The sequence below is a fragment of the Hordeum vulgare genome, chromosome 6H, assembly GCF_904849725.1.
Source record: "Hordeum vulgare subsp. vulgare chromosome 6H, MorexV3_pseudomolecules_assembly, whole genome shotgun sequence".
Lineage (NCBI taxonomy): Eukaryota > Viridiplantae > Streptophyta > Magnoliopsida > Poales > Poaceae > Hordeum > Hordeum vulgare.
This window is the reverse complement of record NC_058523.1, coordinates 49,674,503-49,689,255: the sequence shown is the minus strand read 5'-3', so window position 1 is coordinate 49,689,255 and position 14,753 is coordinate 49,674,503.

The following is a 14,753-nucleotide window of genomic DNA, read 5'->3' as shown; positions in this document are numbered from 1 at the left end:
GGCCCAGGTGTTGATGGAGTTGGGTAGCAGGTTCTTCAACCACGTGCATGTTGTCCCTTCAAGAATCATGGTGAAATATTTGGCGCAGACTGTCTCACTCACCTCAAGCATATCCATTGCAATTCATAGCTCTCGATCCATGCACCTGGCTCCAGGTCCGGCATGTAATTGGGGACCTTCCGCGGGCCTTTGAAATCTTTCGGCATACGCTCACTGCAAAGGGTGGGTGCTAGACAAGGTATCCCGATGTTCCTGCCTCCTGCCTCGGCTCGCGCGGGGGAAGGCAGGGTATAAGCCGGATAACCCTGACCCGCCGTGGCCGTTGACTCCATCAGGCGGGTGGCTCGTGCCGCATCCACAAGATCCTGGGCCCGTGTGTCGAGCATACTGGGCGAATTGATTTGCGGTAACCGTCGTTTGCTGGACACTACGGGTGGATCATCGTGGCGGCTCCTAGTGTGACTTGCCTGCGGTGTGGAGTGTAGCCGCTCGCGGCTATATGAGTATTGCGCTTGTTGCACTACCGTTGTTTTCAGCATCTCAATGGCGTTTCTTGCCTCCATCTCAGCCGGAGAGTTTCCGTGAATGGGGAGAGACTCAAGGTGGCGGGTTGCTGCTAACATGTTGTCGACGGGGTTTGAGAAGTGACCCCGCGGCATCTGGAAACGGGGTGCATGAGCCGTCGTCGGCTGAGGCGGCTGTGGGTTAAGCGGTGGCTGAGCTGGATCACCTCGCGGGGAGACTCGCCATGGCTGATTGGGCTCCATTCTAGGGGTATGTGGGTTGTCAAAGAGCCGAGTCAGGTTTAAATCTGCCGGCAGACGGTTATGATGTCTCCTCTGGTGGACCGCATCGGAGGCGCGCTGCTGTCGCTCAAGCCGCCATCCCTCAGCATTCAGCCGTTCTGTCTCTGCGGTGATCTGGGCCCGCTGCGTCGCCATCCTTGCGGCTTCTCCTTCTATATCACGCTGGATTTTGGCCATCTCTTCCCTTAGTTTTGTCAACTAGGCGTTAACCGCTTCCTGGTTATCCGTTGTCACAGTGATCGCCAAGAGTTTCGCCATCTGTGCTACCAGATCCGGCATAGCTTGAGCCGGAGTCTTCCCCGGTCCGTTGGCTTCATTGTTACCCGCCGCGCTTGGCTGAGGTGGCGCTGCTCCTACCATGTAGATGGTGACTTGGCGGTGGGGGCCTTCAGCTTCCTCAGAGATTACTGCTTCGGGCAACCCCCCGAGCTGTCCTTTGTGGAGAGGGCAGATTGAATCGGTGTAGCCTATGGACGACTCGTTGTCCGAATTGACGAGGGTGATTTCCTGGATCACCGGCTCATCCTGTAGGTCGGTTCCTTGTGTAAAACCAACGAAAGCATGGTGTTTCCTGACCTGATGGTTGGTGGGATGGGCGTACCGGGCCGGCTCGACGATGTCAGTGAAGGTGTCCGGCTCAGGTACAGGAGACCCAATCTTGCCGATGAAAACGTGAATCTTGCCGAAGGGGACCCTGTATCCAGATTCGATCGAATCGGCCTCAGGTCCCCACTGAGAGTTGTCGATGTAGTACCTTCCGTGGCAGCTCTTTGTCATGATGCCGAGTGCATAGCTTCCTAACCCTGGAAGGGTTCCCTTTGAGAAATCAACTCCACCGTGCGCAAGCCCCACGGTGGGCGCCAACTGTCGTGCTTTTGTCACGGCAGATGTCCTCGTGAAAGGACTTAGTGATGGAACCATCGCACCTTGGTGGTGACTCAAAGAGGGTGAGTGAAAGCGAGACTCAGGTTTACCCAGGTTCGTCCCCTCCGATGGAGGTAAAATCCTACGTCTTGCTTTGTGTATATTGATGGTGGATTCGATTGCAAGGAGGGCGTAAATCGCCTGACCTAGCTCTCGACAATTTCTAACTTAACCTATCCGCCCTAGAGACTCGCCTTTATATACAGGTAGAGGCTCCTGGGTTTACAAATTCCTGGCCATGTTACAAATCGTGGCCTTCCATACCTCTAAGTCGCCGTGTTTTCCAAGCTAGGAAACCTCCTTGGCGACTTATCTTCTCCATCAGTCCTGAACCGCCATCTAGCTCATGGTCCCTGGCGGCCCTCATGATGAAGATCTTCATGCACACCTCAGGCCTAAGCCAAGGCTTATACTAACCATGTATATATGAGTCGCCGCTTTCCTCACCCAGCCCAACAGGGCGGGTCAGGCCCAGGTAATATCCCCAACACTAAGTATGCCCCCATGCTGAGGAGGAGGATTCAAACTACGTTGAGTATGATGATGATGTGAGCAATGATGATAAAGATCCAACAAATATTGACCAATATGGTGAAGACAACACCAATGCCAACCTGAATGAGTTTGATGATGATTGCTACTAACTGAGAGTTGAGAAACATGAGAGAGTTGGACAGCCTTATGCCTTTTGCTATGTTGGTGTTATTTGTTATGTGGAATTGTGGATCGTCGTTATGTCATTTCGTATTTGAATTGCTTATGTAATATGTCATTATATCATGCACTACACTGCAGATTGCACTCATGCTTGTTATCTTGTTTTCCCTTTTGCTCACTACCTCACTTTATTTCTCAGATTTTTTATTATTGATGTGGTGAATGGTAGTGTGATACATTATTTAGTTTTAACATATTTGTTCATGACTTCATGTTGATGGATAATGGCTTGACGCAAATTATTGTTGGGGAGAAAAGAAAGTGCAAAAAGCATGGATGCTATATGGGCTCTACAAACAATAGAAATTGCAAGGTATGTATGCCTGTTGGGGAACGTCGCATGGGAAACAAAATTTTCCTACACGCACGAAGACCTATCATGGTGATGTCCATCTACGAGAGGGGATGAGTGATCTACGTACCCTTGTAGATCGTACAGCAGAAGCGTTAGAGAACGCGGTTGATGTAGTGGAACATCCTCACGTCCCTCGATCCGCCCCGCGAACAATCCCGCGATCAGTCCCACGATCTAGTACCGAACGGACGGCACCTCCGCGTTCAGCACACGTACAGCTCGACGATGATCTCGGCCTTCTTGATCCAGCAAGAGAGACGGAGAGGTAGAGGAGTTCTCCGGCAGCGTGACGGCGCTCCGGAGGTTGGTGATGACCTTGTCTCAGCAGGGCTCCGCCCGAGCTCCGCAGAAACGCGATCTAGAGGAAAAACTATGGAGGTATGTGGTCGGGCAGCCGTGAGAAAGTCGTCTCAAATCAGCCCTAATTGCTCCATATATATAGGAGGAGGGAGGGGGGCCTTGCCTTGGGGTCCAAGGACCCCCCAAGGAGTCGGCCGAGCCAAGGGGGGGAGGACTCCCCCCCCCAAACCGAGTTGGACTTGGTTTGGTGGGAGGAGTCCCCCTCCCTTCCCACCTCCTTCCTTTTTTTTCTTTCCTCTTGATTTTTCTTCTCTTGGCGCATTGGGCACTTGTGGGCTGTCCCACCAGCCCACTAAGGGTTGGTGTGGCTCCCCAAATACCTATGGGCTTCCCCGGGGTGGGTTGCCCCCCCCCCCCCCCCGGTGAACTCCCGGAACCCATTCGTCATTCCCGGTACATTCCCGGTAACTCCGAAAACCATCCGGTAATCAAATGAGGTCATCCTATATATCAATCTTCGTTTCCGGACCATTCCGTAAACCCTCATGACGTCCGTGATCTCATCCGGGACTCCGAACAACATTCGTTAAGCAACCATATAACTCAAATACGCATAAAACAATGTCGAACCTTAAGTGTGCAGACCCTGCGGGTTCGAGAACTATGTAGACATGACCCAAGAGACTCCTCGGTCAATATCCAATAGCGGGACCTGGATGCCCATATTGGATCCTACATATTCTACGAAGATCTTATCGTTTGAACCTCAGTGCCAAGGATTCGTATAATCCCGTATGTCATTCCCTTTGTCCTTCGGTATGTTACTTGCCCGAGATTCGATCGTCAGTATCCGCATACCTATTTCAATCTTGTTTACCGGCAAGTCTCTTTACTCGTTCCGCAATACAAGATCCCGCAACTTACACTAAGTTACATTGCTTGCAAGGCTTGTGTGTGATGTTGTATTACCGAGTGGGCCCCGAGATACCTCTCCGTCACACGGAGTGACAAATCCCAGTCTTTATCCATACTAACTCAACTAACACCTTCGGAGATACCTGTAGAGCATCTTTATAGTCACCCAGTTACGTTGCGACGTTTGATACACACAAAGCATTCCTCCGGTGTCAGTGAGTTATATGATCTCATGGTCATAGGAATAAATACTTGACACGCAGAAAACAGTAGCAACAAAATGACACGATCAACATGCTACGTCTATTAGTTTGGGTCTAGTCCATCACGTGATTCTCCCAATGACGTGATCCAGTTATCAAGCAACAACACCTTGTTCATAATCAGAAGACACTGACTATCATCGATCAACTGGCTAGCCAACTAGAGGCATGCTAGGGACGGTGTTTTGTCTATGTATCCACACATGTAAATGAGTCTTCATTCAATACAATTATAGCATGGATAATAAACTATTATCTTGATACAGGAATTATAATAATAACTATACATTTATTATTGCCTCTAGGGCATAATTCCAACAGTCTCCCACTTGCACTAGAGTCAATAATCTAGCCCTCACATCACCATGTGAATTACATTGTAATAAATCTAACACCCATACAGTTCTGTTGTCGATCATGTTTTGGCCGTGGAAGAGGTTTAGTCAGCGGGTCTGCTACATTCAGATCCGTATGCACTTTGCATATATTTACGTCCTCTTCCTCGACGTAGTCGCGGATGAGGTTGAAGCGTCGTTTGATGTGTCTGGTCTTCTTGTGAAACCTTGGTTCCTTTGCTAAGGCAATGGCACCAATGTTGTCACAGAACAAGGTTATTGGATCCAGTGCACTTGGCACCACTCCAAGATCCGTCATGAACTGCTTCATCCAGACACCCTCCTTAGCCGCCTCCGAGGCAGCCATGTACTCCGCTTCACATGTAGAATCTGCTACGACGCTTTGCTTGGAACTGCACCAGCTTACCGCACCCCCATTAAGAATAAATACGTATCCGGTTTGCGACTTAGAGTCGTCCGGATCTGTGTCAAAGCTTGCATCGACGTAACCTTTTACGGCGAGCTCTTCATCACCTCCATACACGAGAAACATCTCCTTAGTCCTTTTCAGGTACTTCAGGATATTCTTGACCGTTGTCCAGTGATCCACTCCTGGATTACTCTGGAACCTACCTGCCATACTTATGGCCAGGCTAACATCCGGTCTAGTGCACAACATTGCATACATGATAGAACCTATGGCTGAAGCATAGGGGACGGAGCGCATATGCTCTCTATCTTCATCAGTTTGTGGGCACTGAGTCTTACTCAATCTCGTACCTTGTAAAACTGGCAAGAACCCTTTCTAGGACTGTTCCATTTTGAACCTCTTCAAAACTTTATCAAGGTATGTGCTTTGTGAAAGTCCTATCAGGCGTTTTGATCTATCCCTATAGATCTTAATGCCTAGAATGTAAGCAGCTTCTCCTAGGTCCTTCATAGAGAAACTTTTATTCAAGTAACCTTTTATGCTCTCCAAAAGCTCCACGTTGTTTCCAATCAGTAATATGTCATCCACATATAATATTAGAAACGCCACAGAGCTCCCACTCACTTTCTTGTAAATACAAGATTCTCCAACCACTTGTATAAACCCAAATGTTTTGATCACCTCATCAAAGCGTTTGTTCCAACTCCGAGATGCTTGCACCAGTCTATAAATGGATCGCTGGAGCTTGCACACCTTGTTAGCATTTTTAGGATCGACAAAACCTTCGGGCTGCATCATATACAACTCTTCCTTAAGGAAACCGTTAAGGAACGCCGTTTTGACATCCATCTGCCAAATTTCATAGTCGAAAAATGCAGCTATTGCTAACATGATTCTGACGGACTTAAGCATCGCCACGGGTGAGAAAGTCTCATCGTAGTCAATTCCTGGAACTTGTGAAAAACCCTTTGCCACAAGTCGAGCTTTATAAACGGTCACATTACCGTCAGCGTCCGTCTTCTTCTTAAAGATCCATTTGTTCTGAATAGCCTTGCGGCCCTCAGGTAGTATCTCCAAAGTCCACACTTTGTTCTCATACATGGATCCTATCTCGGATTTCATGGCTTCTAGCCATTTGTTGGAATCTGGGCCCACCATTGCTTCTTCATAATTTGCAGGTTCATTGTTGTCTAACAACATGATTGATAAGACGGGATTACCGTACCACTCTGGAGCAGCGCGTGATCTCGTCGACCTACGTGGTTCAACAGAAACTTGAACTAGAGTTTCATGATCATCATCATTAACTTCCTCCTCAACCGGCGTCGCAATGACAGAGGTTTCCCCTTGCCCTGCGCCACCATCCAGAGGGATGAGAGGTTCGACAACCTCGTCAAGTTCTATCTTCCTCCCACTCAATTCTCTCGAGAGAAACTCCTTCTCGAGAAAAGCTCCGTTTTTAGCAACAAACACTTTGCCCTCGGATTTGAGATAGAAGGTGTACCCAACTGTCTCTTTTGGGTAACCTATGAAGACGCACTTTTCCGCTTTGGGTTCCAGCTTTTCAGGCTGAAGCTTTTTGACATAAGCATCAGATCCCCAAACTTTAAGAAACGACAACTTTGGCCTTTTGCCATACCACAGTTCGTATGGTGTCGTCTCAACGGATTTTGATGGTGCCCTATTTAAAGTGAATGCAGCTGTTTCTAATGCATACCCCCAAAACGATAACGGCAAATCAGTAAGAGACATCATAGATCGCACCATCTCTAATAGAGTACGATTACGACGTTCGGACACACCATTACGTTGTGGTGTTCCAGGCGGTGTTAACTGTGAAACAATTCCACATTCTCTTAAGTGAGCACCAAACTCGAAACTCAGATATTCACCCCCACGACCAGACCGTAGGAACTTGATCTTCTTGTTACGATGATTTTCCACTTCACTCTGAAATTGCTTGAACTTTTCAAATGTTTCAGACTTGTGCTTCATCAAGTAGACATAGCCATATCTACTCAAATCGTCAGTGAAGGTGAGAAAATAACGATATCCGCCGCGTGCCTCTACGCTCATTGGACCACACACATCGGTATGTATGATTTCCAACAAGTCACTCGCACGCTCCATTGTTCCGGAGAACGGAGTTTTAGTCATCTTGCCCATGAGGCATGGTTCACACGTGTCAAGTGAATCAAAGTCAAGTGACTCCAAAAGTCCATCAGCATGGAGTTTCTTCATGCGTTTTACACCAATATGACCTAAACGGCAGTGCCACAAAAATATGGCGCTATCATTGCTTACTCTAACTCTTTTGGTCTCAATGTTATGTATATGCGTATCGCTATCAAGATTCAATATGAACAATCCTCTCACATTCGGTGCATGACCATAAAAGATGTTACTCATAGAAATAGAACAACCATTATTCTCAGACTTAAAAGAGTAACCGTCTCGCAATAAACAAGATCCAGATATAATGTTCATGCTCAACGCAGGCACTAAATAACAATGATTTAAGTTCATCACTAATCCCGATGGTAGCTGAAGTGACACTGTGCCGACGGCGATTGCATCAACCTTGGAACCGTTTCCTACGCGCATCGTCACTTCGTCTTTCGCCAGCCTTCGTCTATTCCGCAGTTCCTGCTTCGAGTTGCAAATATGAGCAACAGAACCGGTATCGAATACCCAGGCACTACTACGAGAGCCGGTTAAGTACACATCAATAACATGTATATCAAATATACCTGATTTTTCTTTGCCCGTCTTCTTATCTGCCAGATACTTGGGGCAATTGCGCTTCCAGTGACCCATACCCTTGCAATAGAAGCACTCTGTTTCAGGCTTAGGTCCAGCCTTGGGCTTCTTTGGCGGATTGGCAAAAGGGCTTGCCGCTCTTCTTCGAATTGCCCTTCTTGCCTTTGCCGTTTCTCTTGAAACTAGTGGTCTTGCTCACCATCAACACTTGATGCTCTTTACGGAGTTCAGACTCTGCGACTTTCAGCATCGCAAACAACTCGCCGGGAGACTTGTTCATCCCTTGCATGTTGTAGTTCAACACAAAGCCTTTATAGCTTGGCGGCAGTGATTGAAGGATTCTGTCAGTGATAGCTTCTTGCGGGAGTTCAATCCCCAGTTCAGCTAGACGGTTTGAGTACCCAGACATTTTGAGCACATGTTCACTGACAGACGAGTTTTCCTCCATCTTGCAAGCATAGAATTTATCGGAGGTCTCATACCTCTCGATCCGGGCGTTCTTCTGAAAGATAAACTCCAACTCCTGGAACATCTCAAATGCTCCATGACGCTCAAAGCGACGTTGAAGTCCCGGTTCTAAGCCATACAAGACTGCACATTGAACTATTGAGTAGTCCTCCTTACGCGCTAACCAAGCGTTCTTAACATCCTGATCAGCCGTAGCGGGTGGTTCATCTCCTAGCGCAGCATTAAGGACATAATCCTTCTTCCCAGCTTGTAAGATTAGCTTAAGATTACGAGCCCAGTCTACAAAGTTGCTTCCATCATCTTTCAACTTAGCTTTCTCTAGGAATGTATTAAAATTCAGGATGACTGTCGCGTGAGCCATGATCTACAACACAAATATATTCAAAGTGGACTTAGACTATGTTCAAGATAATTAGAGTTCAACTTAATCAAATTATATGCTAAACTCCCACTCAAAAAGTACATCTCTCTAGTCATTTGAGTGGTTCATGATCCACTTACACTATCCCAAGTCCGATCATCACGTGAGTCGAGAATAGTTTCAGTGGTAAGCATCCCTATGCTAATCATATCAACTATATGATTCATGATCGACCTTTCGGTCTCATGTGTTCCGAGGCCATGTCTGCACATGCTAGGCTCGTCAAGCTTAACCCGAGTGTTCCGCGTGCGCAACTGTTTTGCACCCGTTGTATGTGAACGTTGAGTCTATCACACCCGATCATCACGTGGTGTCTCGAAACGACGAACTGTAGCAACGGTGCACAGTCGGGGAGAACACAATTTCGTCTTGATATTTTAGTGAAAGATCACCTCATAATGCTACCGTCGTTCTAAGCAAAATAAGGTGCATAAAAGGATTAACATCACATGCAATTCATAAGTGACATGATATGGCCATCATCACGTGCTTCTTGATCTCCATCACCAAAGCACCGGCACGATCTTCTTGTCACCGGCGCCACACCATGATCATCCATCAACGTGTTGCCATCGGGGTTGTCGTGCTACTTATTCTATTACTACTAAAGCTACATCCTAGCAAAATAGTAAACGCATCTGCAAGCACAAACGTTAGTATAAAGACAACCCTATGGCTCCTGCCGGTTGCCGTACCATCGACGTGCAAGTCGATATTTCTATTACAACATGATCATCTCATACATCCAATATATCACATCACATCGTTGGCCATATCATATCACAATCATACCCTGCAAAAACAAGTTAGACGTCCTCTAATTTTGTTGTTGCATGTTTTACGTGGTGACCAAGGGTATCTAGTAGGATCGCATCTTACTTACGCAAACACCACAACGGAGATATATGAGTTGCTATTTAACCTCATCCAAGGACCTCCTCGGTCAAATCCGATTCAACTAAAGTTGGAGAAACCGTCACTTGCCAGTCATCTTTGAGCAAAGGGGGTTACTCGTAACGATGAAACCAGTCTCTCGTAAGCGTACGAGTAATGTCGGTCCAAGCCGCTTCAATCCAACAATACCGCGGAATCAAGAAAAGACTAAGGAGGGCAGCAAAACGCACATCACCGCCCACAAAAACTTTTGTGTTCTACTCGAGAAGACATCTACGCATGAACCTAGCTCTGATACCACTGTTGGGGAACGTCGCATGGGAAACAAAATTTTCCTACGCGCACGAAGACCTATCATGGTGATGTCCATCTACGAGAGGGGATGAGTGATCTACGTACCCTTGTAGATCGTACAGCAGAAGCGTTAGAGAACGCGGTTGATGTAGTGGAACGTCCTCACGTCCCTCGATCCGCCCCGCGAACAATCCCGCGATCAGTCCCACGATCTAGTACCGAACGGACGACACCTCCGCGTTCAGCACACGTACAGCTCGACGATGATCTCGGCCTTCTTGATCCAGCAAGAGAGACGGAGAGGTAGAAGAGTTCTCCGGCAGCATGACGGCGCTCCGGAGGTTGGTGATGACCTTGTGTCAGCAGGGCTCCGCCCGAGCTCCTTAGAAACGCGATCTAGAGGAAAAACTATGGAGGTATGTGGTCGGGCAGCCGTGAGAAAGTCGTCTCAAATCAGCCCTAATTGCTCCATATATATAGGAGGAGGGAGGGGGCCTTGCCTTGGGATACAAGGACCCCCCAAGGAGTCGGCCGAGCCAAGGGGGGGAGGACTCCCCCCCAAACCGAGTTGGACTTGGTTTGGTGGGAGGAGTCCCCCTCCCTTCCCACCTCCTTCCTTTTTTTTTCTTTCCTCTTGATTTTTCTTCTCTTGGCGCATTGGGCACTTGTGGGCTGTCCCACCAGCCCACTAAGGGCTGGTGTGGCTCCCCAAATACCTATGGGCTTCCCCGGGGTGGGTTGCCCCCCCCCCCCGGTGAACTCCCGGAACCCATTCGTCATTCCCGGTACATTCCCGGTAACTTCGAAAACCTTCCGGTAATCAAATGAGGTCATCCTATATATCAATCTTCATTTCCGGACCATTCCGGAAACCCTCGTGACGTCCGTGATCTCATCCGGGACTCCGAACAACATTCGTTAACCAACCATATAACTCAAATACGCATAAAACAACGTCGAACCTTAAGTGTGCAGACCCTGCGGGTTCGAGAACTATGTAGACATGACCCAAGAGACTCCTCGGTCAATATCCAATAGCGGGACCTGGATGCCCATATTGGATCCTACATATTCTACGAAGATCTTATCGTTTGAACCTCAGTGCCAAGGATTCGTATAATCCCGTATGTCATTCCCTTTGTCCTTCGGTATGTTACTTGCCCGAGATTCGATCGTCAGTATCCGCATACCTATTTCAATCTTGTTTACCGGCAAGTCTCTTTACTCGTTCCGCAATACAAGATCCCGCAACTTACACTAAGTTACATTGCTTGCAAGGCTTGTGTGTGATGTTGTATTACCGAGTGGGCCCCGAGATACCTCTCCGTCACACGGAGTGACAAATCCCAGTCTTGATCCATACTAACTCAACTAACACCTTCGGAGATACCTGTAGAGCATCTTTATAGTCACCCAGTTACGTTGCGACGTTTGATACACACAAAGCATTCCTCCGGTGTCAGTGAGTTATATGATCTCATGGTCATAGGAATAAATACTTGACACGCAGAAAACAGTGGCAACAAAATGACACGATCAACATGCTACGTCTATTAGTTTGGGTCTAGTCCATCACGTGATTCTCCCAATGACGTGATCCAGTTATCAAGCAACAACACCTTGTTCATAATCAGAAGACACTGACTATCATCGATCAACTGGCTAGCCAACTAGAGGCATGCTAGGGACGGTTTTTTGTCTATGTATCCACACATGTAAATGAGTCTTCATTCAATACAATTATAGCATGGATAATAAACTATTATCTTGATACAGGAATTATAATAATAAATATACATTTATTATTGTCTCTAGGGCATAATTCCAACAATGCCTAGTTACCTCTCAAGTTCTGTTATATTCTACTTCTTAAAACTCTCTAAGGCGTCACCTTGCCTTATGCCTTAGCGCTTAGATCATCTCCAATAGATGGTCCAAATTTTGGCGGTCCAAAACCGGAGATGTCAAATTTGGACCGCCAAAAAGTGCATTTTGGAGCTCCGAAAAACGCTCAACTCCAACAGATGGTCCAAATTGATGGTCCAAAAGAGCAACTCCAATAGATGGTCCAAACCAAAGATGTAAAAATCTGAAAACGGTCGCGCGGCTGCTGCCAGCCACTGTTCAGCCGCGGTTTTGCATTGAACTAGCATCAAAAAATTGAAAATAAAGTGCATCATCATCATATTTTCAATCAAAAGTGCATCACCATCATAGTATCAAATCCCTCTACCAAAAGAGCATCGTCTCAATCAAAGTTTTTCGCCCTAGAAATTGAAATGCACGTGAATATTACTCATGCGGGTCATCAACACCATCGGCCTTGTGAACCGTGGTATGATCATCATCTTCACCACCTTCTTTGTCGACGTTCTTAACAAGCAGTGAACTCTCGTTGCCGTGAGCACTACCGGAAGCATCTTCATTGCGTCCCATACCGGTCATGTTGCCGACAAAGCCAACTCCAACGCTACTCATGTTGCCTCCATAGCCACCTCCCAAGCCACCCATCATGTTGCCGCCAAAGCCACCTCCCATGTCGCCAAAGCCACCTCCCATGCCGCTAAAGTCACCTTCCATGTTGCCACCGAAGCGACCTCCCATGTTTCCGCCAAATGCACCATTCATGCCTCCTCCCATCATATTCATGTAACCACCTATGGCACCTCCCATGCCTCCTCCCATAGCACCTCCCATGCCTCCTCCCATCATCATTTGCCTCATGATCATTTGCTTCTTCATGAGCATTTCATCGCAACAAAGTTCAACATATGCCTTTGCCTTGGCATCAAGAGTTGATGTGTCCATAAACATAAACTTGAGTGTCCTCTCCTCAACCATCTTCCTATCGTCGGTCACGGCCTTCTTCTCCTCTAGTTCCACCTTCCTCTCCTCAGCCGCGGCCAACCTCTCTCGGCCGCCGCCCTCTTCTCCTCGGCCGCTGCCCTTCGCCGCTCGGCCTCACTCCTCTCCTCTATTTCCTTGAGCTTCAAGATTCTTTTCTCTTCGGCATACTCTTTCCTCGCCATGACAATGGCATCAAATCCTTCCTTGAGATCATTGTCTTCGGCCTTAATTCCCTTCACTTTCTTTTTTCCATCAGGCCTATAAGATTTTTTCGCGGAGTGAGGAATGGGGCTCGTCTCCTCAATGACATCTTATTCATCCTCAAGCACCACACTCTTCTTCTTCGACGATTCAAAAGTCTCTCTAGTTTTCCACTTCTCCACATCCTTGAGCTCTTTGTAGCAATGATGAAAAGTGAAAGCTTTTCCTTTCCTTTTCTTCTTCTCGCCTTTCATGTTCCTCTCTCGAAACAATCCTTCTTCAATCATTTTCTACAATAAAACAAGCAACACATCATCATCAACATGTGGAACAAAGAGGAAATATTTGACAAAGCACGCACGAAGAGGGAATATTTACCAAGTCAATTTCACCGCAACCACTTGGGTTCATGCGAGCAACGTTTGACAACCAACCGGACCACTTTTGGCATTCGGCGTTGATGGTGGACCAACGTTGGCGTAGAGAGTCGCTCGAACGGAAGTGACCACTTGTGTTGCGCTCATCGAAGTACTCCTTGATGCGTTGCCAATAAGTGTTCACCGTTTGGTCGTTTCCAACGCTTGCATCTTGAGAGATTTTCTTCCAAGCGGTGCATATCAACACATCCTCCGCGGTGGTATAATTTCCACTTCTTCCCTTGACAACAAAGCCCTCATCGTCCACATCAAGATTGTCATCATCATATTGGGTTTCATATTCTTGTGACGCATACATGTAATCATCATTTGCCACATTTGTTGCGTGCATGAAAGCTTCATCATCAAGACTACAATAGGACGCACAAACAATCAAAAACACATACAATTTGAAACAACAAACGAGAGGACAACCGGAAAATTTATACCTTTGCGACATTTTGTCGAACATGTTGGAGGCGGTGGCCGTCGGCGTGGCCACATCGTCCTCCACGGCCGGCGGTGGCGGCGGGGGAGGTTGAGGAATTGATGTAGGGCTGCTGGAGGAGGCTGCCGACCGCATCGGCTGCGATTCGTCACCCCGAGCCGCCACGACCGCCTTGGAGAGCTTCATCGGCCGCGTAGAATTGTCGGTCGGGTTGCGGCTGATGTTGGCCGCCCGTTTTCCGCCGCCTCGTCCCTTCGTCGGCTTCGCCGCCGGAGCGGTGGCCACCGGCCGGGGCGGCGCTAATCCGGGCCGCCAGGCGAGGGGCGGCGGCATGGCAGTGGTTGCGGGCGAGATGGCAGCGGCGGCAGCCACGTGGGTCAGCCCACCGGCTGCGGCGGCAGGGTCGTCGCCTTCGGCCATGGCGGCGGCGGACGGCGGGGGGCGGCGGCGGCCGGGCAGGAAGCGGGCGGGCAGACGCGGGCGGGCGGGCGGGAAGGGAAATGAAGTGGCGGTTGGGCGTTCGCAGGCGGCGGCTGATTTTGGACCAGATGCACCCTGTAATGTAAATTTGCACCACGAGGTGTTGTGTTTTACATTACGAGGAGGCCGCGGTCCAAAAAAATTTACATATGGACCATTTGCTGAAAAAGCGTTTTTTGCCTCAGACTATCCAAAAGTTAGGTATTTTTACATTTGGACCGTCTATTGGAGATGCTCTTAGACGGTGAGCCCCCCCCCAGCGCTTTGCCTTACCTTACCGCCTTAAAAACATGGCTAATGATATTTTTTGGTATTGTGAATGTTGGTGCTTCTTCTATAAGTTTGGTTAAAGTAGAGATAATTTGACTTTACCAAAACCCATATGCAAACTAAAAGGGAATAAATGGAGTACGTCATCCTAGCTTGTGTGATCATGCATAACATGATCATTATGAGTAAGTGTGAGAAAGATTTGATTT